Source organism: Pristiophorus japonicus, chromosome 17 (genome assembly GCF_044704955.1).
Source record: "Pristiophorus japonicus isolate sPriJap1 chromosome 17, sPriJap1.hap1, whole genome shotgun sequence".
Classification (NCBI taxonomy): domain Eukaryota; kingdom Metazoa; phylum Chordata; class Chondrichthyes; family Pristiophoridae; genus Pristiophorus; species Pristiophorus japonicus.
The window spans coordinates 130,834,320-130,860,665 of record NC_091993.1 but is presented as its reverse complement, the minus strand read 5'-3'; the positions used below and the strand labels follow the sequence as shown (position 1 = coordinate 130,860,665).

The 26,346-nt window shown below is 45.7% G+C and overlaps 1 protein-coding gene across 3 annotated transcripts in view; it reads right to left on the bottom strand.

Annotated features, from left to right (window-relative positions):
* slc16a4 (solute carrier family 16 member 4) overlaps positions 1-26,346 on the bottom strand; it is a 138,828-nt gene that overhangs the window by 103,969 nt on the left and 8,513 nt on the right. For 2 of the 3 annotated variants that reach the window (XM_070859287.1, XM_070859288.1), the window contains exon 2: positions 450-602. The exons of the other annotated variant lie outside the window; for it this stretch is intronic. The gene's annotated coding sequence lies outside the window, so the exon portion shown is untranslated. The remainder of the gene's footprint in view (positions 1-449; positions 603-26,346) is intronic. 3 annotated transcript variants of the gene reach the window in all.

Genomic DNA, 26,346 nt, shown 5'->3' with positions numbered 1-26,346 from the left:
GATTATTGCAGTTCCTTTCTTACAAGCCTCCAGCTGAAAAGTTGCCCTCTGTAACGGGAACAGTCTGACAAGCCAGTGTGTTAAACATTGTCACATAGCAGTGCAACTTGGGCTTAAAAACATCTCAATATCTCCCTGCTGACATGTCAATCCTGAGGGCAACAACGTCAGTAACAGCAAAACCTTGGGAAGCTGGAAGTTACACAGAAAGTGCTGGAAATACACTGCTGGTTTGTTCGTGTCTGGGAGAGAGATTCCAGGTTCATCAGGAGGGGCATCATCCTGCAACCTTAACCTAGCTTTCTTGTTCAGGTATTTCCAGCACTGTGTGTTTAATTCAATGTCAGGATTCATCTCATTAAAATGAGGAGCCTCTGTGTCAGGGTGTGCTGAAGCATTTGCCAGTCCCCGAGCCCTGGGCTTTCCCTCACCTCCTGTGAGCAACTCACCTACTGCAGTCCTGTCGAGACTCTGTATCTGTGGCGTTCAATCGAAATTGTGCGATTGGCTGCTCTTCTACTCATTATCCTTCATTGTCCGTAAGAGGCAGACTATGGCAGACTTTGGGCGAGCGAGATGTCCCATTCCCAGACCCCACGCACCTGCAGCAGAGGGAATACAGAGGGAATTCAGTACTCTGGGAGTGAGAGTGTGGCCTAGGTAGAGATTGTTCCGTGACCTGGTAGAATTAAATGACATTCTACGCTGCCTGTGGAATCGGGAGTGCGGAGCGGACAATCCTTACAGGAGCTATTGCATATACTGACATGGATAGAGAACTGGTTGGCAGACAGGAAGCAGAGAGTCGGGATAAATGGATCCTTTTCAGAATGGCAGGCAGTAACTAGTGGGGTGCCGCAGGGCTCAATGCTGGGACCCCAGCTATTCACAATATACATTAGTGATTTAGATGAAGGAATTGAATGTAATATCTCCAAATTTGCTGATGACACTAAACTGGATGGCGGTGTGATTTGTGAGGAGGATGCTAAGAGGCTGCAGGGTGACTTGGATAGGTTAGGTGAGTGAGCAAATGCATGGCAGATGCAGTATAATATGGATAAATGTGAGGTTATCCACTTTGGTGGCAAAAACAGAAAGGCAGAATATTATCTGAATGGCGATAGATTAGGAAAAGGGGAGGTGTAGCGAGACCTGGGTGTCATGGTACATCAGTACGTTGAAAGTTGGCATGCAGGTACAGCAGGCGGTGAAGAAGGCAAATGGTATGTTGGTCTTCATAGCTAGGGGATTTGAGTATAGGAGCAGGGAGGTCTTACTGCAGTTGTACAGGGCCTTGGTGAGGCCTCACCTGGAATATTGTGTTCAGTTTTGGTCTCCTAATCTGAGGAAGGACATTCTTGCTATTGAGGGAGTGCAGCGAAGGTTCACCAGACTGATTCCCGGGATGGCAGGACTGACATATGAGGAGAGACTGGATCAACTGGGTCTGTATTCACTGGAGTTTACAAGAATGAGAGGGGATCTCATCGAAACATATAAAATTTTAACGGGCCTGGACAGGTGAGATGCAGGAAGAATGTTCCCGATGTTAGGGAAGTCCAGAACCAGGGGTCACAGTCTAAGGATAAGGGGTAAGCCATTTTGGACCGAGATGAGGAGAAACATCTTCATTCAGAGAGTTGTGAACCTGTGGAATTCTCTACCGCAGAGAGTTGTTGATGCCAGTTCATTTGATATATTCAAGAGGGAGTTAGATATGGCCCTTATGGCTAAAGGGATCAAGGGGTATGGAGAGAAAGCAGGAAAGGGGTACTGAGAGAATGATCAGCCATGATCTTAATGAATGGTGGTGCAGGCTCGAAGGGCCAAATGGCCTACTCCTGCACCTATTTTCTATGTTTCTATGTTTCTATGTTTCTGACTAACTCAGGAAATAATGGATGGTATCAAATTGAAAACACGGGCATACAATGTGGCCAAGACTAGTGGAAGGCCAGAGGATTGGGAAACTTTTAAAGCAAAGAACGACAAAAAAATGATAAAGAGAGGGAAGATAAATTATGAAAGTAAACATAGAAACATAGAAATTTACAGGGCAGGAGGAGGACATTTCGGCCCATCGTGTCCGCGCCGGCCGACAAAGAGCCACACGCCCCTCGGTCAGCAGCCCTGAAGGTTACATATAAACCTATAAACAGTGACAGAAAGGTAAAGAGCATCCAGCCCAACCAGTCTGCCTCACACAACTGCAACACCCCTTATATTGAAACATTCTACACTCCACCCCATGCGATCTCCTGGGAGAGGCAAAAACCAGATTAAAAACCCAGGCCTATTTAGGGAGAAAAAAATCTGGGAAAATTCCTCTCCGACCCATCCAAGCGATTGAAACTAGTCCAGGAGATCACACCCTGGCCGTATTCTATTCCCTGCAGTACTTACCATTATATCTGCTCCGACCAACACAAGGTCATCCAGTCTAATCCCAATTACCAGCTCTAGGTCCGTAACCCTGCAGGTTACTGCACTTTAAGTGCCCATCCAACCATCTCTTTAAGGAGGCGAGGGTTTCTGCATCCACCACTCTTCCAGGCAGCGAGTTCCAGATCCCCACAACCCTCTGCGTAAAGAAGCCCCCCCTCAAATCCCCTCTAAACCTTCGACCAACCACCTTAAAACTATGCCCCCTCGTAATAGACCCCTCCACCAATGGAAATAGGCCCTTACTATCCACTATGTCCAGGCCCCTCAATATTCTGTACACCTCAATGAGGTCTCCTCTCAACCTCCTCTGTTCTAATGAGAACAAACCCAGCCTATCCAATCTGTCCTCATAACTAAGATTCTCCATTCCAGGCAGCATCCCAGTAAATCTCCTAGTAAACTAGCATGAAATATAAAAACAGATAGTAAGAGTTTCTACAGGTACATAAAAAGGAAGCTGTGCACAAATTGGCTGCTGCGTTTCCTACATTACAACAGTGACTACACTCCAAAAGTATTTCATTGGCTGTAAAACGCTTTGAGACGTCCGGTGGTCGTCAAAGGCGCTATATAAATGCAAGTCTTTCTTTCTTTTTGGTTACTGAACGGTGGAGATGTATAAGCAAAAAAAAACACGTGACGTACATTTACCTGGATTGTGTGTAAGGCGTTTGACTAAAATTAGAGCATGTGGCTAAACTCGTATTTCAACACCTGAGACTAGAACATAAGAACATGAGAAATAGGAGCAGGAGTCGGCCATTTGGCCCCCCGAGCCTGCTCCACCATTTAATAAGATCATGGCTGATCTGATCATGGACTCAGCTCCACTTCCCCGCCCGCTCCCCATAACCCCTTATCCCCTTATCGCTCAAAAATCTGTCTATCTCCACTTCAAATATATTCAATGACCCAGCTGCCATGGTTTTGGAGATGCTGCATATTCCTGTGCATTTGATGTTGCCAGCGGCTGAGTTGCTACCATGTCAGGAATAAACCACACATCACCCTTGCTGCAGGAAACAGAGACCTGGGCATGGTTGTGCAACAATCTTTGAAGTTACCAGGAAAGATTAAGAAATCAGTTAATGAAGTATATAGGATCCTGGGCTTTATAAATAGAGGCACAGAGTACAAAAGCCAGGAAGTTATGCTAAACCTGTATAAAACACGGGTTCAGCCGCAGCTGGAGTATTGTGTCCAATTTTGGGCACCAGACTTTAGGAAGGACTTGAAGGCTTTGGAGAGGGTGCAGAAGAGATTGACTTGAATGGTTCCAGGGATGAGGAGTTACAGTGACATGGAGAGACTGGAGAATCTGTAGTCAAGAGGAGATTTGATAGAGGTATTTTAAGTCATGAAGGATTTAGACCGTGTAAATAAGGAGACACCGTTTCCAATGGTTGAAGGTTTGAGAACCAGAGGACACAGATTTAAAGTAATTGGCAAAAGAACCAAAGGGACACAAGGAAAAACTTTTGAAAGCAACGAGTGGTTATGATTTGGAATGCGCTGTCAGTGCATGGACGCTGATTCAACAGTCGCCTTCAAAAGGGAACTGGATGAATACTCGAAGGGAGTACGACTGACTGGATCACTCTTCAAAAAAGCTGGCGCAGATTCGATGGGCCGAATGGCCTCTTCGTTGTTGTAATATTCTATGATTCTATGATTCGATCTCCCTGTTCCTTCTCCAATGAATACAGCCCTAGCTTTTCCAAGTGTTCTTTAGGAAGGATGCACAGGCTGTTGGGGCAGTGGTGAAGATATTCATTGAGATAACAGGGCTGAGGGTCTTGGCTAAGAGGAGCAACTATAGACTGGGCCCCTTTTGTAAGAGAGGATCTGATAGAGATGCTCAGAACTTGGAGTCGTTTTGAGAAGACAAATGGAGAAAAATGATTTCCACTGGTAACTCACTCAGGAGAAAAATTTAACATCACCATCAAAAATCTGGTGTGAGAATGTATTTAATGCAGACAGTTGTTAGGACATGGTACCATAAACAGTGCTGGAAGCACAGGAGGAGGCCATTCAGCCCATCGAGCCTGTTCCACCATTTAATTAGATCATGGCTGATCTGATCGTAACGCCATTTACCCGCCTTTGCTCCGTATCCCCCGATACCCTTACCCAACAAAAATCTCTCGATCACAGCCTAGAAAGCTGCGCAGACCCCCTTGGTATGAAAAGCTTCTTCCTGATTTCACTCCCCAATGACTCAGCTCTAATGTTAAGCTGTGTCCTCTCATTCTCCATTACCTCATCAAAAGAAATAGTTTCTCTCGATCTACTCCATCAAATCCTTTAACATTTTAAACCCCTCCATCAGATCACCCTCAATCTTCCACATTCAGGGAAATACAAACCCAGTTTATGCACCATAGCTAAATCCAGCAAAGACTTGCAATTATATAGCGCCTTTAACTTAGTGAAACCATCCCACGGTGCTTCACAGGAGCGATTCTCAAACAAAATTTGTCACCAACCCACATAAGGAGCTATAAACTTGGTGAAAGAGGTAGGTTTTAAAGAGCATCTTAAAGGAGGAAAGAGAGATAGAGCGGTTTAGGGAGGGAGTTCCGGAGACTGTGTGCTAGGTGCCCCGGGGTGGGGGGGCTTGCTGTAGGTGCCTCGGGGGGAGTCAGGGGAGGGGGCAAAGAGAGGGGAGGGAACTGTGCAAGCAGCCAATTGAAGCTGTCCAAATTCTCCCTCCGCTGTTCACAAACAACTGACGTGCAGGAACTAGCCGAAGGGCCTAATCGTACTCTGCGATTCTACGGTGTTTAAACAGGTCTGTGCACACAGTGTCGTGCTCAAAGCAGAAAATGTTCCAAATACACAGCATTTGTCAACCTCTGTAGGGAGAAAATATAAGATATAGCATTAGGGGTCAGTCCCCTTCTGACACTGACTGACCTGCTGTGCATCATAGAATCTTGCATAAGAAAATAAGAATTGGAGCAGAAGTCGACCATTCGGCCCCTCGAGCCTGCTCCACCATTCACTGAGATCACGGTTGATCTTCGACCTCAATGCCACCTCCCGCCCGATCCCCATATCCCTTGATATCCAAAAATCTATTGATCTCGGTCTTGAATATGCGCAAAGACTGAGCCTCCACAGCCCTCTGGGGTAGAGAATTCCAAAAATTCACAACCCTCCGAGCGAAGAAATTTCTCCTCATTTCAGGCACTGCGTTCCAGACCATAATAACTCACGTCACACTGGCTCTTTTGCCAATCACCTTCAATCTGTTTCCTCTTGTCACCACTGTTCTGCCACTGAAAACACAACTCCTTATTTGTTCTGACGAAGGGTCATCAACCCGAAACGTTAACCTTGTTTCTCTCTCCACAGATGCTGCCTGACCCGCTGAGATTTCCAGCACCCACAGCGTTTTGCTCCGTAGTGTTTAATTCACGGCCACTTCTTTCCAGGAATTTCTGCTCTTCCCTCAGACGGGATTTTCGTTTGTCTCTTTTACCTTGTTCATCTTTGCTTTCTGTTTCCCTTCTCGTGTTTGACTCAGTATCGGCCAAGAACCGGTTTCATGGACACATCTCTTTCCTCAGTAACTGGCTCCACCTCGGTCTTAATCCACGTGGATTCCAACTGAAATTCCACCCCTCATCCTTTGGATCCACAGATATCTCCGAGATATTCAACGTTCCTCCAACCACCGCTCGCCACATCCTGGTATCCACACAACGCTATACAACACCACATGCACACTCTCGCCCTCTCTCTCCAGCAGCTGTCCTGGTCCGCAGTTCCATTTCATCCTTCGCCTCATCCGGCACTTTAACCAAAAACTTTTTTCCTTTCTTTCAGGTGTCAAGGATCCTAAACTTCAACAACTCTTGGACACCAACGTCTCTCCGGAACCTTCTTCCCCCACACTTCCCTATGATCCCATTCCTTCTGCCAATCTCCCACCCTGCCGTGTTTTCACTATGCCCTCTGACCTTGCCCTCTCTGACTGTGGAAGAATCTATGAACACCTGGCTTAATTTAGAGGGAAGGGTTAAATTCTGTTTTTTGCTATGCTTAAAGAAATAATAAGACTAGAAAAATAGCCACGCTTTTTAGCCTTGAAACTTAGAGATGCAATTAGGTGACCATCTGGTATTAAAAGGGAGTCTCCTTTTGACTTTGCTTATCAGACTGTGAACAGAGAGAAACTATGCAAGGACAGATAGAGTGTGTACCTCCCGAGACGACCTTTGTACTCGCGGGACTAATGAATAAGATTCTTTTTCTATTTCTGTATTCAATTTCTGTATAAAGATAAGTGCAATTTGCTTGTACGACAGAGTTTTGCCTTGGTACGGTCCAAGCAGGCTCTCCGAGATATATCTTGCTTTTTAAAATAAATTCTCTCGAAATGCACTTCTGAAAGTCTCCGCCTGAGTTAATTTAAGCTAAATATTTCCTCGACAGATTCTGGCGTAGTCCGGCAGGATCTCTAAAAAAAAAACGAGATCCAAAAGAACTAAATTTAACTTTTAAAGAGAAAAGAGGAATTTTAAGGACCTTCCTAGCTGAAAGGAGGAAGGTGCCTAGGCCGTCCTAGCTGAAAGGGGGACGGGCCGCCGAGATCCCCTGGAGGGTGAGGCATAAGGTAGCTACCACTAAGAAACTAAAATAACAAAAAGGCAAAAGGAGACCCCGAGCTGAGCAGAAAAGAGAATACCGGTGAGCGCTTTGTAAATTATTGTATATTTTGTAGGAGTGTCCTAACTCTCATTTCAGAAAAGATCGTGAGACGTTGCACCCGGAAGAATGGGAAACGGCTCTAGTCGAGCAGGGCGTTCGCGCCCAGCTCCTAGAAAAGGAAAGGACGACCTCTCAACTGAAAGAATGAAAGTACATCCTAAGACTGAGAAGAGAATCCGTAAGGTAGTAAAGCAACGAGAGAAGGTAGGAGATCCCATTGTGCCGCCCGGCTCGCCGGCGGACACTGTAATTAAAGAAACAGCAGACGACAGATACGCGGTAACGTTTAGTAGCGATTTGTACGGTTGGTCTGATGGGGATTGGCCATATGGAGGAAGTTTTAAATTGTCCTTAATTGAAGAATGGAAACAGACCACCAAAAATGGGACAGGGGACCCCAGTTGGGATAAAGATTATATGGAGAATTGTTTTAAAAAATGGACAGAGGTGGCAAAGAGGCACCAGCCCCTAAAAATAAAAAGAGGAGGAGGGTAAGGAGAAGCCCCCTCCCTCTTACAGCCCCCCCGAGTGGCCCGGTTTTGACCGCTTCTCCTGTCGGCTTATACCCCCGTCTTCCAACCACCGAGCCGGATGATTGGCAGGAGATTATAGAAATAGTGGCCGCTCAGCTGGATAAGACAGGCCGATTCCTCCACTACCCCCACGACACAAGCCCCCGTGTAATGATCAGAACAACGGCTGTCCTAAAGCCCTGGACACCGGGAGAAGCTCGGGATATGATATCAGCTGCCCCTAATCCTGTTAAGAAGCCAGTAGCCTTTCACAACTGGCTTGAGCAAACCTGTACCATTTATTAAAGGGAGCTAAAAAGCATGGAGATATAGGGGAAGTCACCCGCTGCTTGCAGAAAGCAGAAGAATAGATTTTGCAGGCAGATGGAAAAATAGTTGGGACGAGCATGCAGGAATACCAATGGATCAAAATGAACCTTTGGCAGTGCAAACCTTGTTAAATTGTATGTTGCCACAACAAGCAAGAACATACAAAATAAGGGTTTTGGACTGGCAAGGAAAAAGTTGGAAAGAGACAGTTACAGTACTGGCTAACATGGATAGAGAGGGACTATTTACCTATAAGGAAAATATGGCTAAAACAGGTCAGTAAATCAGCAAAAGGGACGAGGACAGGCACAGAATAATCAGCATAGGGATGCCCCGGAGGCTTAGTGGTACAGGCGGCAGCCCTCCGCTTATCGGCAGACATAGAAGAAAACCCTCTGGCAGTAGTAAAAGTAGGAGACACTTATGTGAAGTTCCTGGTGGATACCGGTGCTACTATGTCTTCTGTACCATTCTCTGTGGGATTATCTGTAAGCAACACCACCGTCTTAAGTATGGGTGTGGCCGGTATCCCCATGAAAGAATTTTTATCTGAACCTACCAAATTGATAATTGAAGGACAGTCAGTTAATGATGAGACTTTGATAGTCTCTAAAACAACACCGCTCCCTTTATTGGGAAGACAGACTTTGTGCAAACTAGGAGCCACAATTTATTGCACAAAGGAAGGAATGTACATGGAGCTCCCTCCAAATAATATTCATCAGTTCTTTAATGGGATTAAAAAAGAGAAAAGGGAGGATAACAAAGAAAAGGCTGCCCTCTATTGTTGGCAATTGATTGGCAACTTCTATTCCCCCTTGATACATGAAGTTATACAAAACTTAAAAGCTAAATTTGACTCTAATACTGAAGAATTGATGTATATAATTTTGACAAGCTTTGAGGCAGTTCAGCTTCACTGTACAGCCTGGTACACTCGACAAAAAGCTGAAACTTACCAGTGTTTGGTACAATCCTTTTTAAATAGAGAAGAAATAGTAGAAGCTATGCCCCGCATTTATTTTGGACCAGAAGGATTGGGGGTAGCCATGGATTTGACACCCTTACCGCAGCAGCGGTATAGAGAAGCGAACTCAACACCTCATCTGACCTTGGCTGTAAAACCGCCAGCGAAACCTAAAGATATGGGTCCGATGATTGTAGGAATAGAAAGAGAAAAACAGCAACACGGCTATCAACCTTGGGCAGTAATAAAATTGCAAAATGTTCAGATAGACTTTATCACCCACAACAGGGGGATTCTCCAGTGGAAAGGTAAAAATCATGCCGCCACGTTTGAAAAACAGCAACCCCCGGAACAACCAAGCCCTAAGCTGCCAATGGCATTGAATCAAGTATCTTCTGAATTTTGGGCAAAGCATAAGAATCATGTTGGGCAAGTACATTCTGCAGTACCCCATCGGGTACAATTGATAAAGAATGCCGTGTTACCAAGCATTAGGCAGTACAGACTGCCTCCAGAAGCAGAAAATGGGATAGAGCCAGTTATTTCTGCATTGTTGGAACAAGGAGTTTTAGAAAAGACACAGAGCCCGTGTAACACTCCGATACTGCCCATACCAAAGGTTAATAGGCCGAATGAATGGAGATTTGTGCAAGATCTGAGAGCTATTAATAAGATAGTAGTCCTATCACCCCTGTGGTACCGGACACCAACATTATACTATCTGCTATACCACCAACAGCAACTGTCTTTACTGTAATAGACATGTGTTCAGCTTTTTACTCTATCCCGTTAAATCAAGAAAGTCAGTATCTGTTTGCTTTCACCCACAAGAAGCAGCAGTACACATGGACCAGGTTGCCCCAAGGATACACCGAAAGCCCCGCAGTATTTGCAACAGCAGTACTAACCCAAGAACATGGTGGGGGAAATAGACCAGTTGCTTATTATTCGGATTTGCTGCCTCCAGTAGTAAGGGGAATGCCAGCATGTCTACGTGCTGTAGCTGCTACTGCGGTCATGGTGGAGAAGTCGGTACCTATTGTTTTGGACTATCCATGTACTGTCATTACAGACCATGCTGCGTTATTACTTTTGAATTCAGCTGCCACACAACACTTTACAGCGTCTCGAAGAACAGGTTATGAAGTATTACTGCTGTCACACCCTAACTATACCTTTCAACGTACACCGGTAGTGAACCCAGCCACCTTTCTTCCTACTAAAGAAGTAGAGGATCCAGACCAGCATGATTGTCTGTTAACGGTGGAAGTAGCCACCTTACCAAGACCAGATTTGCTCACAGAGCCCATGGACAATCCTGATCTTATTCTCTATACGGATGGATCATCACATAGGCCGTCGGATGATTTGTTTTTGGCAGGCTATGCTATTGTAAATCCCTACAAAACTGTTGAAGCATTCGCCCTGCCTCCCGGAACCTCGGCTCAGGCTGCTGAATTGTTTGCCCTCACTAGAGCTTGTATAATAGCTAAAGATCATACTGCTAATATCTATACTGATTCTAGATATGCATTCGGTGTGGTCCATGATTTTGGACAACTGTGGAAAAACAGAGGCTTTTTCACCTCTGGTGGAAAGCAGATTAAGCACTCTCAACTGGTGCTTAATCTATTAGACGCTATTCAGTTGCAAGTAAGGTAGCCGTTATTAAATGTGCAGCTCACACAACTGGTGAGGATGAAGTATCAGTAGGAAATAGGAGGGCTGACGAGGCAGCCAAACAGGCCGCTTCGGCACAGGCAGACTGCCTTCAAGCAGTCTCAGTCTCCCCTCCACAGGACATCCAACAACTTAAAACAGCCCAACAACAAGTTACCATGCAGGAAGGAAGAACTTGGGAAAACCAGGGTTGTTTTTTTAAAAGACGACATTTGGTATCACCCTGATGGGCGAACTGTTTGCCCTAGATCTCTATTTTTGCCCCTGTCACGCCTAGCACACGGTCAGGCTCACATGGGCAAAGGAGGGATGATACATGCTATTAATGCACAGTGGTATGCACCAGGAATAACAGTAGTAATTGAGAAAGTTGCTAGAACATGCCAAATTTGTCAACAAAATAACAGAGGTAAAACACCTGCTGGATATGATCATCTACCCCAACCAAGTATGCCCTTTGAAAATGCCCGAACAGTAGTAAAAATTCTATTTAAAGAAATAGTACCAAGATATGGGATACCTATGGGAATCAACAGTGACAGGGGAACCCACTTCACCGGAAAAATAGTGCAAAACCTTGCAGAAGCGTTAGGGTTCCAGTGGAAGTTACATATACCATATCAGCCACAGTCCTCGGGAATGGTAGAAAGAGTAAATGGGATAATAAAATCTACCCTTACCAAGGTATGTCAGGAGACTGGACTGAAGTGGCCAGAAGCCTTACCATTAGTATTATATACAATGAGAAACCAGAAAAACCGAAACACTGATTTGACACCACATGAAGCCTTATTGGGAAGACCAATGCCTACTGGCGTAAAACCACCACTGTCAGATGAAAAAATAGCATTAATTTGGAATGATGAAAAATCACTAAAGTATGCTCAGGCCATGTGTGAAATAGCAAGAAGTCTGCATGAACAAATAAAGCAGACACAGGTGCCCCCGTCAGAAGGAAATATGCACCTTTCAGACCTGGAGATCAAGTGTTAGTAAAAACATTAAATAAAGAATCCTTTTCTCCTAGGTGGAAAGGACCGTATCAGATCATTCTCACAACACGAACCGCTTTGAAGTTGGAAAAGCACCCGAACTGGGTGCATGCAACCCGCTGTAAATATTATTTCCCCGACGAATTACAGCCGAAGGAAAAGGCATTGAACCAGGACGTACTACGGTCGCCCGACTAAGAAAACAGCCATCTTCTCGCTGAAGAACTGTACCTGCTCTTGTATTAAATATTTGGACTTGAAAATATTGCCCAAAATTCACGGACGGATGTCAGAGCTCATTTGTGTGCCAGTTTGGGCCTTTATTATTTGGGTCACTGTTACTATCGTGTGGACGTGTTGTTATTGTAACAACTTATTTCAAGAGTGGTATAGAAACAAACAAGAAAGGGAAGATGGGAAGGGACTCTTGGAAAAATTATAAATGGACGTTAGGTATACTGATCATTTTAGTGACAGGGAACTCCCGGCAGGAGGAAGAAGTCCTAAAAGAAGGAAAAATATGGTATGGGAAAGAAGTAATAGTATAAGGCAGCAAGGCAATTTTATATGCCCAGTAGGCCAAAGTTGTAAAGTAGGGAATTTTACGGCACGATGTGAGGCATGTGGAATGAAGAAAGAAAGAGGGGAATTCCAGTTTATATTGGGGAAAGGGTATCGGTTGTTCATAGAATACCAGGCCGATGTGTGGATGAAGTGTGACCGGAGCACAGGGAAAAACAAGAGATGGGGGTACATAGGAAGGCTGGACAGGAGAAAAGGTAGTTATTCTTTTATAAGTATGGTAGAAGGGCAGCGGATGTTGTGCATGAATAACACCCTGGTGAATGGAGGAGACCCATTTGTGGTAAAATGGTCAGTAAAAGAATCCGGCAACCTAGAGGACCGGGACCCGGGACATCTAAAAAGGATACTGACCACTTGCATCCCAGTGGTAAGATCCCCAGGTGTATTAAATCTAACAATACGAATTAAATATCCCCCAAAGAAAGAAGATGGTTGCCACACAACCAGTGTTAAGGTATCTTTTGAAAAAGAAAGACCCCAAAGAAAGAAACGGGATGTATTAGAGACTGTGTTAGGTGGAGTGGGAGCAGGAATAGGAGCATTGAACTCCATGGATATCGATACCCTACAAAATAAAATCCAGGCCGTCGGGGGACTGGTAGGGGAAGATATAAAGATCAGAAATGCCTGGGATGAAGGATTACAGCAGTACTGAAGCTTGCTATACACCCCATAGTAATCGTAGGTGTGGTTATGCTTGTATTATTAATAATCCTTTGCGGAATGTGGATAAAATTAAAAAATGTAATTAGTCAAGTAATAGGCCTGCTCTCCGAAATAGAAAGAAAAGGTATATACATGAAAGGAAGGTTAAGTCGCTTAGAGGAAAAGGTTGATGAAGACAAATATCTCCAAATGCGACCCTATCCTGAAGGGTATACACCCGCTTTTGCTCAAGAAGAGAATACAGGAAATTGTGTTGATCTAAAAAATAAAAAGATCAACAAGGAGTGAATTGTGGAAGAAAGAATCTATGAACACCTGGCTTAATTTAGAGGGAAGGGTTAAATTCTGTTTTTTGCTGTGCTTAAAGAAATAATAAGACGAGAAAAATAGCCACGCTTTTTAGCCTTGAAACTTAGAGATGCAATTAGGTGACCATCTGGTATTAAAAGGGAGTCTCCTTTTGCCTTTGCTTATCAGACTGTGAACAGAGACAGATAGAGTGTGTACCTCCCGAGACGACCTTTGTACTCGCGGGACTAATGAATAAGATTCTTTTTCTATTTCTGTATTCAATTTCTGTATAAAGATAAGTGCAATTTGCTCGTACGACAGAGTTTTGCCTTGGTACGGTCTAAGCAGGCTCTCCGAGATATATCTTGCTTTTTAAAATAAATTCTCTCGAAGTGCAGTTCTGAAAGTCTCCGCCTGAGTTAATTTAAGCTCAATATTTTCTCGACACTGACCCTGAACGATCAGTCCTCAGCCAAGGCCTGAGTTTCACCCCTTTACTCCCCCCCCCGCAATGAATTTCCAGCTTGGCACGATGCTGAGCTCTTTCTCTGCCGCCTTCGCCACTGTGCCCACGTCTTCGGCCAGGAGTCTTCCCCCCACACAGCTGATCCTTTTTCCCGTTTTCAGAATTCTCGCTCTACCTGGACCCCTCCCTCTGGCCCCTTACCCCCTCTAGACCTCTTCATTGCAAACTGCCGACGAGACATCGGCCGTCTCAATTTCTCTGCTCCCCTCACTCACTCCAACCTCCCTCCCTCTGAACTTGCAGCACTCCGCTCGCTCAGATCCAACCCCAACATTGCCATCAAACGCGCTGACCAGGGTGGTGCTGTTGTTGTTTGGCGAACCGACTCTACCTTGCAGAGGCTGATCACCAACTCTCCGACACCTCCTCCTACCTCCCCCTGGTCCATGACCCCATTACTGATCATCAAGCCATCGTTTCCCAGACCGTCACTGACCTCATCTCCTCTGGAGATCTTCCCTCCACAGCCACCAACCTCATAGTTCCCCAACCCCGCACAGCCCACTTCTACCTCCTTCCCAAGACCCACAAACAGGACTGCCCCGGTAGACCCATCGTTTCAGTCTGTTCTTGCCCCAAAATCTTATTTCTTCCGATCACAACTCTATTTTTGCTCCCCTTGTCCACTCTCTTCACACCTACATCCGCGACTCCTCCGACGCCCTCCGTCACTTGAACAGTTTCCAGTTTCCTGGCCCCAACCGTCTCCTTTTCACCATGGACGGCCAATCCCTCTCCACTTCCATCCCCCACCAGGATGGCCTGAGGATGCTCCGCTTCTTCCTCGAGCAGAGGCCCAAACCGTCCCCATCCCCCACCCTCCTCCGTCCTGCTGAACCTGTTCTCACATTGAACAACTTCTCCTTTAACTCCACTCACTTCCTCCAAATTAAAGGTGTTGCTATGGGAACCCACATGGCTCCCAGCTATGCCTGCATTTTCGTGGGATATGTGGAACATTCTTTGTTCCAGTTCTACTCGGGTCCCTCTCTCACCTCTTTTTCCGGGACATTGATGACTGTATCGGTGCCGTTTCCTGCTCTCGCCCTGAGCCAGAAAATTTCATTCACTTTGCATCCAATTTCCACCCTTCCCTCCCCTTCACATGGGCTATCTCCGACTCTTCCCTTCCTCGACTTCTCTGTCTCCATCTCTGGGGATAGGCTTTCGACCAGTACCCACTATAAGCCCACTGACTCCCAGTTACCTGGACTACACATCCTCCCACCCCACATCCTGTAAGGACTCCATTCCATTCTCCCAGTTCCTCCATCTCCGTCGTATCTGCTCTGACGACTCTACCCTTCACACTAGCGCCTCTGACATGTCTTCCTTTTTCTTCAACCGAGGATTCCCCTCCGCCGTGGTTAACATGGCCCTCGACCGTGTCCATTCTATTTCCCGCACCTCTGCTCTCACCCCTTCCCCTCCCTCCCAGAGCCATGACAGGATTCCACTTGTCCTCACCTTTCACCCCACCAGCCTCCACATTCAACGGATCATCCTCCGCCATTTCCACCACCTCCAGCGTGATCCCAGCACCAATCACATCTCCCCCTCCCCTCCCCTCTCAGCGTTCCAAAGGGACCGCTCCCTCCGCGACCCCCTGGTCCATTCCGCAGTCACCCCCAGCACCCCCTCCCCTTCCCACTGTCCAGGGCCCCAAACACTCCTTCCCGGTGAAACAGCGATTTACTTGTACTTCCCTCAGTTTAGTATACTGTATTCACTGCTCACGGTGTGGTCTCCTCTACACGGGGAAGGCCAAGCGTGGATTGGGTGAGTGCTTCGCGGAACATCTCCGTTCAGTCCATGAGTGTGACCCTGAGCTTCCGGTCGCCTGTCACTTTAATTCCCCGCTCCACTCCCACTCCCACTCTCACTCTGACCTCGGCCTCCTACACTGTCCCAATGAAGCTCAACGCAAACTCGAGGAACAGCACCTCATCTTTCGTTTAGGCACCTTACAGCCTCCTGGACTCAACATCGAGTTCAACAATTTCAGAGTGTAACCGCTGCCAATCTCTGGCTCCTTCCCCCCTCCCACCAATCCCCCCACCCCCCCGTCACCCTCTCCCCCCTCCCCCCAGGTCACCCTCTCCCCCCTCCCCCCAGTCCCCCCCCCCCGTCACCCTCTACCCCCTCCCCCCTCCCCCCAGTCTCCCTCTGTCACCCTCTCCCCCCTCCCCCTCCCATCACCCTCTCCCCCCCATCACCCCCATCCCCCCCCACCCCGCTCGCTCATTCCCCCCCAATCACTCCCCCCATCACCCACCCGTCACCCCCCCTCCGTCACTACCCCGTCACCCCCCACCCCTCAAAGCCTGTTTTTTTCTCCGTGTCCCTAATGGCAGTCGGTCATTATCCCACCATTCACACCCGATCTCGTTTTTCTAACTCCTGCCATTACCATTTGAATTCGGCCCACCATCCCTTTTGTCTCTAATCTCTCCTGTCTTCCACCCTGTCACAGACCTTCCCTTGTGTTCTTTCCTCCCCTCCCCCTTTCAGTGCTGGTTAAGAATCCGTTCTTTCCGAACACTTTCCAGTTCTGACAAAGGGTCATCGACCCGAAACATTAACTCTGTTTCTCTCTCCACAGATACTGCCCGACCCGCTGAGTATTTCCAGCATTTTCTGTTTTTATTCCAGATTCCAGCATCCACAGTATTTTGCTTTGTTCTCCTTATTTATTCTATCAAACCCCTTTATCTCTATTGAATCTTCTCTGCTCTAAGGAGAACAATCCCAGCTTCTCATCTCTCCACATAACTCAAGTCCCTCATCCCTGGTGCCATGCTCGTAAAGCTCCTTTGCTAAGGCCTTGGCATCCTTCCTGTAGTGCCCACAATTGACCACAATACTCCAACTGGGGCCGAACCAGTGACTTATAAAAGGTTTAGCATAAATTCCTTGCTATTGTACTCAGCACCTCTATTTATAAAGCCCAGGATCCCATATGTTTCTTTAACAGCCTTCTCAACTTGACCTTCAAAGATTTGTGTACATATACCCCCAGGTCTCCCTGTTTCTGTATACCAAAAATTTCTGTTTTCCAGCATTTGCAGTTTTTTCTCAACTCTCAAATGGTTTCACCGTTCCATTTCTCCCAACATATTACTACGTTGGTATCTGTCCAGCACGCAATCCTTCAGAAGCCGCTTTCACTGCACGAGTGTTGAGATGCAGCCAAGGACCAACAACTCGAGCCAATGGTTGGCTTTGTTTGGTAGCCCCAGCAATAACCAATGTATTGCCAGAGGATTGTGCTTGGGATTTGTTAGATTAGGAACTGACAGGTCAGCAACAGCTTGAGAAAGTAAAACTCCATTACAGAAGAATAATGGTGATGTCAAGGCCCAACATCACAATAAGCTCCATCTTCACTCATTGCCAAACAGCATTTGTTGGATTGTCTACATTTTGGGACATCATTCCAGAAGCACTTTAGGTCGAGACTCGATTATTCAAACGCTTTCCTGGCTGGCCTCCCATCTTCCACCTTCTGTAAATTTCAGCTCATCCAAAACTCTACCTGTACCCTAACTCGCAAGTCCCATTCACTCATGTGCTCACTGACCTATTTGGCTCCCAAACCTGCAATTTAAAAATTCTCATCCTTGTTTTCAAATCCATCCATGGACTCGCCCCTCCCTATTTCTAATCTCCTCCAGCCCCACAACTCCCCGAAATCTTTGCGTTCCTCCACTTCTGGCATCTTACGCATCCCCAATTTCCATCGTTCCACCACTGGCAGGCGTGTGTTTGGCTGCCTGGGCCCCGAGTTCTGGAATTCCCTGCCGAAACCTCTCTGCCTCTCACTCCTCCTTTAGACGTTCCTTAAAACCTACATCTTTGACCCAGCTTTTGGTCACCTGTCCAAATATCTCCTCATGTGGTTCAGTTCGATTTTTTTGACAATGCCTTGTGACATTTTACAATGTTAAAGGCGCTATATGAATGCATGTTGTTGTTGTAGCCACATGTGGCTAATTGCATTTGTGATCAGTAAATAATAAATATGCGATAGACACTGTCGTTGGTCATGTGATCTCTATACTCATTCACAAGGCATGTGAACTTTAACCTTTTGGTGAAATGGTGAACCAAGTGTATTTGGTTGCTGGGAGTGATTTACTCCCTTAGTTACTGAAGGATGGCGATGTTTGTTAATTAAAAAACCTCATGAGACATACGTTTACCTGGATTGTGTACAAGGTGTTTTCTACTAAACTGGCTAAACCAGTGTCACCATCTCAGCTGGGGCTGGTCTACGATTGCGATTTGGTGTTTTACTGGGTTAAAGGGCTATATAATTGCAGGTTGTTACTGTTCTTGGACAGCAGCGGTTTAATATCCGACATCAATCCGACCGACAAACAAACGCCACTCTGTTCTGCATAGATTTCATGGGTGGGAGGTTTAGAAAAGGCTTTTCCTCATTTGGTGATTGAATCCTAACTCTATCAAGATTTTCGTGTATCTCAAGTATAAAATTAACGGCAATGAACTTAAATAAATGGCCTGCGATTTGAGCTTAGCCTGCAGCGCGTGTCCTCTGGAGAATGAACAGAAGGTGTATAATCAAACGCTGCTTTTGAATATCATAGAATCATGGAAATTTACTGCCCATCGTGTCTGCACCAGTTGCAAAAGAGCTATCCTGCCTGACAGCACCTTGCAGCTCTTGGTCCGGAGCCTTGCAGTCAACTGGAACAATGCATTGAGATTGACAGAGCCTGCAAGTGTCCATGGACCCAGGTCAGGTTACCTGCATAAACTGACCAACTCCACAGCAGACGCACGATGTGAACCAGGCCATGGCAATCTTTGTGAGCTGGCATTCAACAAGCCGGACCCTTAGCTGCCCAACGACAAGCCACAGTGCAAGAATATGGCTCGTTATCCTCCTAACTCTAACCCCTCCCACCATCAGTCTGTACCACCGCAAACATTCACAATAAATGGTCAGAAACAGAGGGTTGGGAAACATCGCTGGTTTCAAGTGTCCTCATCAACTCAAGGACCATGCTTTGAATCACAAAAGGGAAGAGAATATATTCTGATCCTTCCAACTATAAAGGTTCTATGTGAAATAAAATTGATGCCGTCTCAGTCTCAATGGGCATTGCCCCCCCCCACACTCTGGCACCAATCGGCTCATAATTTAAAACTGAATGACAATCACATCTGCTGTGGCAAATGGAAGATGTCACATGGTGCACTGTGAGTACACTTGTGTATCTAACCCCGTGCTGTACCTGCCCTGGGAATGTTTGGTACAGTGTAGAGGGCGCTTTACTCTGAATCTAACCCCCTGTACCTGCCCTGGGGGTGTTTGATGGGACAGTGTAGAGGGAGCTTTACTCTGTATCTAACCCCCTGTACCTGCCCTGGGAGTGTTTGATGGGACAGTGTAGAGGGAGCTTTACTCTGTATCTAACCTGCGCTGTACCTGCTCTGGGAGTGTTTGATGGGACAGTGTAGAGGGAGCTTTACTCTATCTAACCCCGTGCTGTACCTGCCCTGGGAGTGTTTGATGGGACAGTGTAGAGGGAGCTTTACTCTGTATCTTACCCCGTGCTGTACCTGCCCTGGGAGTGTTTGATGATGGCACTAATTATGAACATACTTCATATGATGAGTAGAACATTTTCAATAACAAGGAAATCATTATTGGTGATAATTACTTGGGAGAGACTTTAGCCTGTGGACATTGATTCTTAGTTACAGAATGTTGCCAAGGGTAACTCATCCCAGGTAATCATAGAAACATAGAAAATAGGTGCAGGAGTAGGCCATTCGGCCATTCGAGCCTGCACCGCCATTCAATAAGATCATGGCTGATCATTCCGTCAGTACCCCTTTCCTGCTTTCTCTCCATACCCCTTGATCCCTTTAGCCGTAAGGGCCATATGTAACTTCCTCTTGAATATATCCAATGAACTTGCATCAACAACTCTCTGTGGTATGGAATTCCACAGGTTAACAACTCTCTGAGTGAAGAAGTTTCTCCTCATCTCAGTTCTAAATGGCCTACCCCTTATCCTAAGACTATGTCCCCTGGTTCTGGACTTCCCCAACATCGGGAACATTCTTGCTGCATCTAACCTGTTCCGTCCCGTCAGAATCTTATATGTTTCTATGAGATCCCCTCTCATCCTTCTAAACTCCAATGTATAAAGGCCCAGTTGATCCAGTCTCTCCTCATTTATCAGTCCTGCCATCCCGGGAATCAGCCTGGTGAACCTTCGCTACACACCCTCAATAGCAAGAACGTCCTTCCTCAGATTAGGAGACCAAAACTGAACACAATATTGCAGGTGAGGCCTCACCAAGGCCCTGTACAACTGCAGTAAGACCTCCCTGCTCCTATACTCAAATCCCCTAGCTATGAAGGCCAACATACCATTTGCCTTCTTGATCGCCTGCTGTACCTGCATGCCAACTTTCAAAGACTGATGAACCAAGACACCCAGGTCTCGTTGCACCTCCCCTTTTCCTAATCTGCCACATTCAGATAATATACTGTCTTCGTGTTTCTGCCCCCAAAGTGGATAACCTCACATTTATCCACATTATACTGCATCTGCCATGTATTTGCCCACTCGCCTAACCTGTCCAAGTCACCCTGCGGCCTCCAAGCATTCCCCTCACAGCTCACACTGCCACCCAGTTTAGTGTCATCTGCAAACTTGGAGATATTACACTCAATTCCTTCATCCAAATCATTGATGTATATTGTAAAGAGCTGGGGTCCCAGCACTGAGCCCTGTGGCACTCCACTAGTCACTGCCTACCATTCTGAAAAGGACCCGTTTATCCCGACTCTCTGCTTCCTGTCTGCCAACGAGTTCTCTATCCACGTCAGTATATTACCCCTAATACCATGTGCTTTAATTTTGCACACCAATCTCTTGTGTGGGACCTTGTCAAAAGCCTTTTGAAAGTCCAAATACACCATATCCACTGGTTTTCCCTTGTCCACTTTACTAGTTACATCCTCAAAAAATTCCAGAAGATTTGTCAAGCATGATTTCCCTTTCATAAATCCATGCTGACTTGGACCGATCCTGTCACTACTTTCCAAATGCGCTGCTATTTCATCTTTAATAATTGATTCCAACATTTTCCCCACTACTGATGTCAGGTTAACCGGTCTATAATTACCTGTTTTCTCTCTCCCTCCCTTTTTAAAAAGTGGTGTTACATTAGCTACCCTCCAGTCCATAGGAACTGATCCAGAGTCGATAGACTGTTGGAAAATGATCACCAATGCATCCATTATTTCTAGGGCCATTTCCTTAAGTACTCTGGGATGCAGACTATCAGGCCCCGGGGATTTATCGGCCTTCAATCACATCAATTTCCCAAACACAATTTCCCACCTAATAAAGATATCCTTCAGTTCCTCCTTCTCACTAGACCCTCGGTTATTTGTGTCTTCCTTCGTGAAGACAGAACCAAAGTATTTGTTCAATTGGTCTGCCATTTCTTTATTCCCCATTATAAATTCACCTGAATCCAACTGCAACATTTCTCTTCACTAATCTTTTTCTCTTCACATATTTATAGAAGCTTTTGCAGTCAGTTTTTATGTTCCCGGCAAGCTTCTTCTCGTACTCTATTTCCCCTCTCTTAATTAAACTCTTTGTCCTCCTCTGCTGAATTCTAAATTTCTCCCAGTCCTCAGGTTTGTTGCTTTTTCTGGCCAATTTATATGCCTCTTCCTTGGATTTAACACTATCCTTAATTTCCCTTGTTAGCCACGGTTGAGCCACCTTCTCCATTTTATTTTTACTCCAGACAGGGATGTACAATTGCTGAAGTTCATTCATGTGATCTTTAAAGGTTTGCCATTACCTATCCACCATCAACCCTTTAAGTATCATTTGCCAGTCTATTCTAGCCAATTCACACCTCAAACCATCGAAGTTACCTTTCCTTAAGTTCAGGACCCTAGTTTCTGAATTAACTGTGTCACTCTCCATCTTGATAAAGAATTCTACCATATTATGGTCACTCTTCCCCAAGGGGCCTCGCACAACAAGATTGCTAATTACTCCTTTCTCATTACACATCACCCAGTCTAGGATGGCCAGCTCCCAAGTTGGTTTATCGACATATTGGTCTCGAAAACCATCTCTAATACACTCCAGGAAATCCTCCTCCACCGCATTTCTACCAGTTTGGTTAGCCCAATCAATATGTGGATTAAAGTCACCCATGATAACGGCTGTACCTTTATTGCATTCATCCCTAATTTCTTGTTTGATGCTGTCCCCAACCTTACTACTACTGTTTGCTGGTCTGTACACAACTCCCACTAGTGTTTTTTGCCCCTTGGTATTCCATAGCTCCACCCATACCGATTCCACATCATCCAGGCTAATGTCCTTTCTTACTTTTTCATTAATTTCCTCTTTAACCAGCAATGCCACCCCGCCTCCTTTTCCTTTCTGTCTATCCTTCCTAAATGTTGAATACCCCTGGATGTTGAGTTCCCAGCCTTGGTCACCCTGGAGCCATGTCTTCGTGATGCCAATTACATCATATCCGTTAACTGCTATCTGCACAGTTAATTCATCCACCTTATTCCGAATACTCCTCACATTGAGGCACAGAGCCTTCAGGCTTGTCTTTCTAACACACGTTGCCCCTTTAGAATTTTGGTGTAACGTGGCCCTTTTTCCTTTTTGACTTGGGGTTCTCTGCCCTCCACTTTTACTTTTCCAATCCCGAGAAGCCCACCCTCCCTGGGGCTGCCCACTGTGTGATCCAGTGATAGAGAATTCAAACAGGCTGCATTTAGACAAGTTGAGAAAACACAGACTCCAATGACTACGTGCAGTTCAGCATGTTGCATTAAGTCATCAATCAACTTGACATTTTAGGACCTTGGGTAGCGAGCCAATTAAAAGGTTAAAAGACTATTAATTGAGCCAATAAGGTCAAAGAAGGCGAGTTCTTTTCTGTAAATTGATCCAGGTATAAGTACAGCCATTTTGACCATGTGGTCCCAGAAGGACAAAGACCTGGCTTAAAGCCAAGAACTTGTTACTGCTGCCAGAAATAAAATGACATTAAAACGATAATCGGAGTTCGTATTTCATTGGAAATTAAGAGATCTAACAATTTTGGCGTCACGAACACGATCGCTGAGGAAAGAAACTGAATTTTGAACATCGGACCTACATACTGAGGTAAGGACTCCTCTTTATAAAAGTCCTCGGTCAAAAGTCTAAATTCGCCTCTCCTTCTACGCGATTCCGAAGGCCTCCAGTTTGCGAACCCTCCGGTTGGTTGTCGGCTCGAGGTCCCATAGACGTCTAAACTTCGGCGGTGTGTTAGTTAATTAATTACCGACCTAGTGATCGCCTAGAAAGTCTACGACTCGAGACCCCAGTAAATAAATCAGTATTATGGCAGCAGGAGATAAGAACAAAGAATTGCCTACAACTGTTAAAGGCGGGCGGGCACCACTTGAGGTTTCGATAGATGAAATCCTCCAACAGTTGAAAGAATACATAGAGCAACAATTCAACTTATCTAAAACCTGTATTAAGATCGAACAAAAGTACGGAACCTCCAAAGGACAATGGTCCTTGGACGAGATTAAAAGGGTCTGGTGAAAAACGCCCGTATGAAAAATAAAGATCAAACTCGATGGTCCCTAGCCGTTATGGGCCAGATTCGAAAGTGGAATGAAATTATAATGCGTTCCCAACATGATCGAGAACTGACCAGTACAAAGGATCAATTGCAAGCAGTTTGTGCACAGCTGCGACAGAAAAAGCTTGAACTTGAAAAGCTGAAAGCGGAAGTTAAAGATCTTAAAGGTGAAATTAAAGAATGGAAAAAATCATTAGGTCAAGAGACAATAATAGGAAAAGGAAAATGTATTGATCAATTCCCAGGGTACCCATGTTTGGATAAATTAAAAGCGCAAACCCGAAGACACGACCGAGGAATAGATACGGTTTCTGAATCCTCCGACAATACAGTGTCGGAGGGTGATGAAGAATTAGGGGTACGCTTTGCCCCGTTTAAAAAAAGACGAGTTGTAGTCAAATCAGAAGAGACTGCGGATGAGGGCGGAACCAAAAAAACAAAGAGAAGGGTGTATGCAGAATACTTAGTTCATGATCCGGCAGACCCAGAGAAAATTGATAAATGGTCCAAGGAATTGCCCAATCCAAAGAAAGGGGGAGTAAAAACGTGGGACCAATTGGACCGCTTAAGAAATATATATCAACTTCATCCCTGGGACGGAGTGCAAATTTTGACCATAATGGTGCCAAAAACACAGGGAAGAAAATTGCACGACAAGGTAGATGAAGCTTTGGGGCAGGATGAGCAAGAATTAGACACAGGATGGGAGGCGATTAAACACTGGCTGCAAGCCTTCAGTCCAGCTAAGACAGACTGGGGAAAAATTGCAGCCTGCCAACAGAAAGGAACAGAGGAGGTCCTGGAGTATGACGAGCGGTTTAGATGTACGTGGCTAGAACATTCGGGTATGAATAATACGGATGAGGAAATGGATGAACAAGTGTTTGGACCCCTGAAAGCAGCTTTCGTGGCAGGTCTAAAGCCAGAACTATCCAAAATGCTTTAGGTAGTGTTACCGGACTGGGAAGGTAGAGGAACTACCTTTGCAGCATTGGTGGATCGATGGAACCAATTAGATCGGGATATGGGAGCTAAAGTCCGAGCTGTACAGGCTATGGGATGGAAATCCCAGGATTCCGATTAACAGTTATTAGGAAAATTACTCGGAAAATGTCATTATTGTGGGAAAGAAGGTCACTGGGCCAAGACGTGCAGGGCAAAACAGAAAGGTCGTGGCTGGGGAAGAGGACGCAGCCAGGGATACAATTCAGCCAACAAACCAGGCTTGTCACAAGATAACAACCTCATAGAAGCATTTAAGCGACTGACAATACAACAACAGAAGGAGTTACTTGGGATAGCAAAAAATGATTAGAGCCCACCCTGGCCCCCCTCCTCGCACTAATACAACAGAGGGGAGATGGGCTATATATAACTGTGAGGGTGGGCGATAAGGATGTGGACTGTCTTTTAGACACAGGGGCAGAATTAACATGCTTACCCCTACAATATGGAGACTTTTTGCCGTTGGATGGGAGGGCACATACAGCCTATGGAGTTGGGGGCCATAAAATGGAAATTAAAAGGACTACACCGGTACTTATAGTCCACATGAACTAACCACGCCGGTCTGGATAGGCCCAGTAGATCAACCCCTTTTGGAAATTTATGTTCTAATCCAAGTAGATTCATCGTTGCATTTCGAGGATGGTCGGGTGACATGGTCAATTAGAACTTTGAAGAAAGAAGAATTGAAAACCCGATATGGGCTAAAGATAAGAATGATTGTGGCCTACTCCAGATGGAGCCTGCGTCATTTACCGGGACCAAGCCTCCATGCACTAAACAGTATCCCATCAGTCCAACTGCCATCGCGGGAATCTTACCGGTTATTCAGCAATTGAAGAAACAAGGGGTGCTTATTAAAATGCATAGCTCCTCCAATAGCCCCGTGTGGCCGGTACAGAAATCTAATGAGACTGGGTGTTTGACTGTCGATTATAGGAAAGCTAACCAGTGTATTGATCAAAAAGCTCCTTTGATCGCAGATCCCTCCACCATTTTTAATGCCCTCAAACCGGAACATAAATATTTCTCGGTTATAGATATGGCCAACGGATTTTGGTCGGTGCCTCTGGCACCGGAGGTTCGACAGTGGTTTGCTTTCACTGTCCAAGGATAACAGTATACTTGGACCCGGTTACCGCAGGGTTTCCACAACAGCCCTACGGTATTCCACATGGCTTTACAAAGCCATTTGCGAGAATTACCTCCCCTGTTATCCACAGTCATCCAATATGTCGACGATATCCTGCTAGCTTCAAACACGGAAGAACAGCAAGAACAAGATTTACGAGCTTTGCTGGACCACCTTTGGCTGAAAGGACATAAAGCCAGCATCGACAAAGCACAAATATCCCAAGAAGAGGTTGTATACCTGGGACAAAAGATTTCACAAGGAAAGAGAGAACTTACCCAGGATAGAACTGCAGCCATTCGGGCTGCTAAAAAACCCAACACTATTCAGGAATTAAGGTCTTTTTGGGGATTGTGTAACTTTAACAGAAATTGGATTGACTCCTTCACACAGCTTGCTCAGCCACTCAATGATATCTTAAAGGGGAAACGTGTCTCTAAAGAAGCCATCACCCTCACTAAGGAACAGCAAGAGGCCTTCCTGAGTTTGAAAAAGGCTTTGTGTTCGGCACCGGCTCTGGGAATCCCCGACAGTGGTAAGCCATTTACCCTGTTTGTCCATGAGAAAGAAGGATATATGGCAGCTATACTGACACAAGAACATGGGGATCGGCAAAGACCGATTGGCTATTATTCGGCAAAACTGGATGCGGTAGCCCTCGGATGGGGAAGTTGCCTAAGGGCCATGGAAGCTACATGTCGAGCGGTAATGATCACTGCGGGTCTAGTCCTCGACCAAAAGCTGATTGTCAAGTGTCCCCACACCGTACACGCTTTGCTGTCTATGAATAGAATGTCTCAGGTGACGGCAGCTAGATGGAC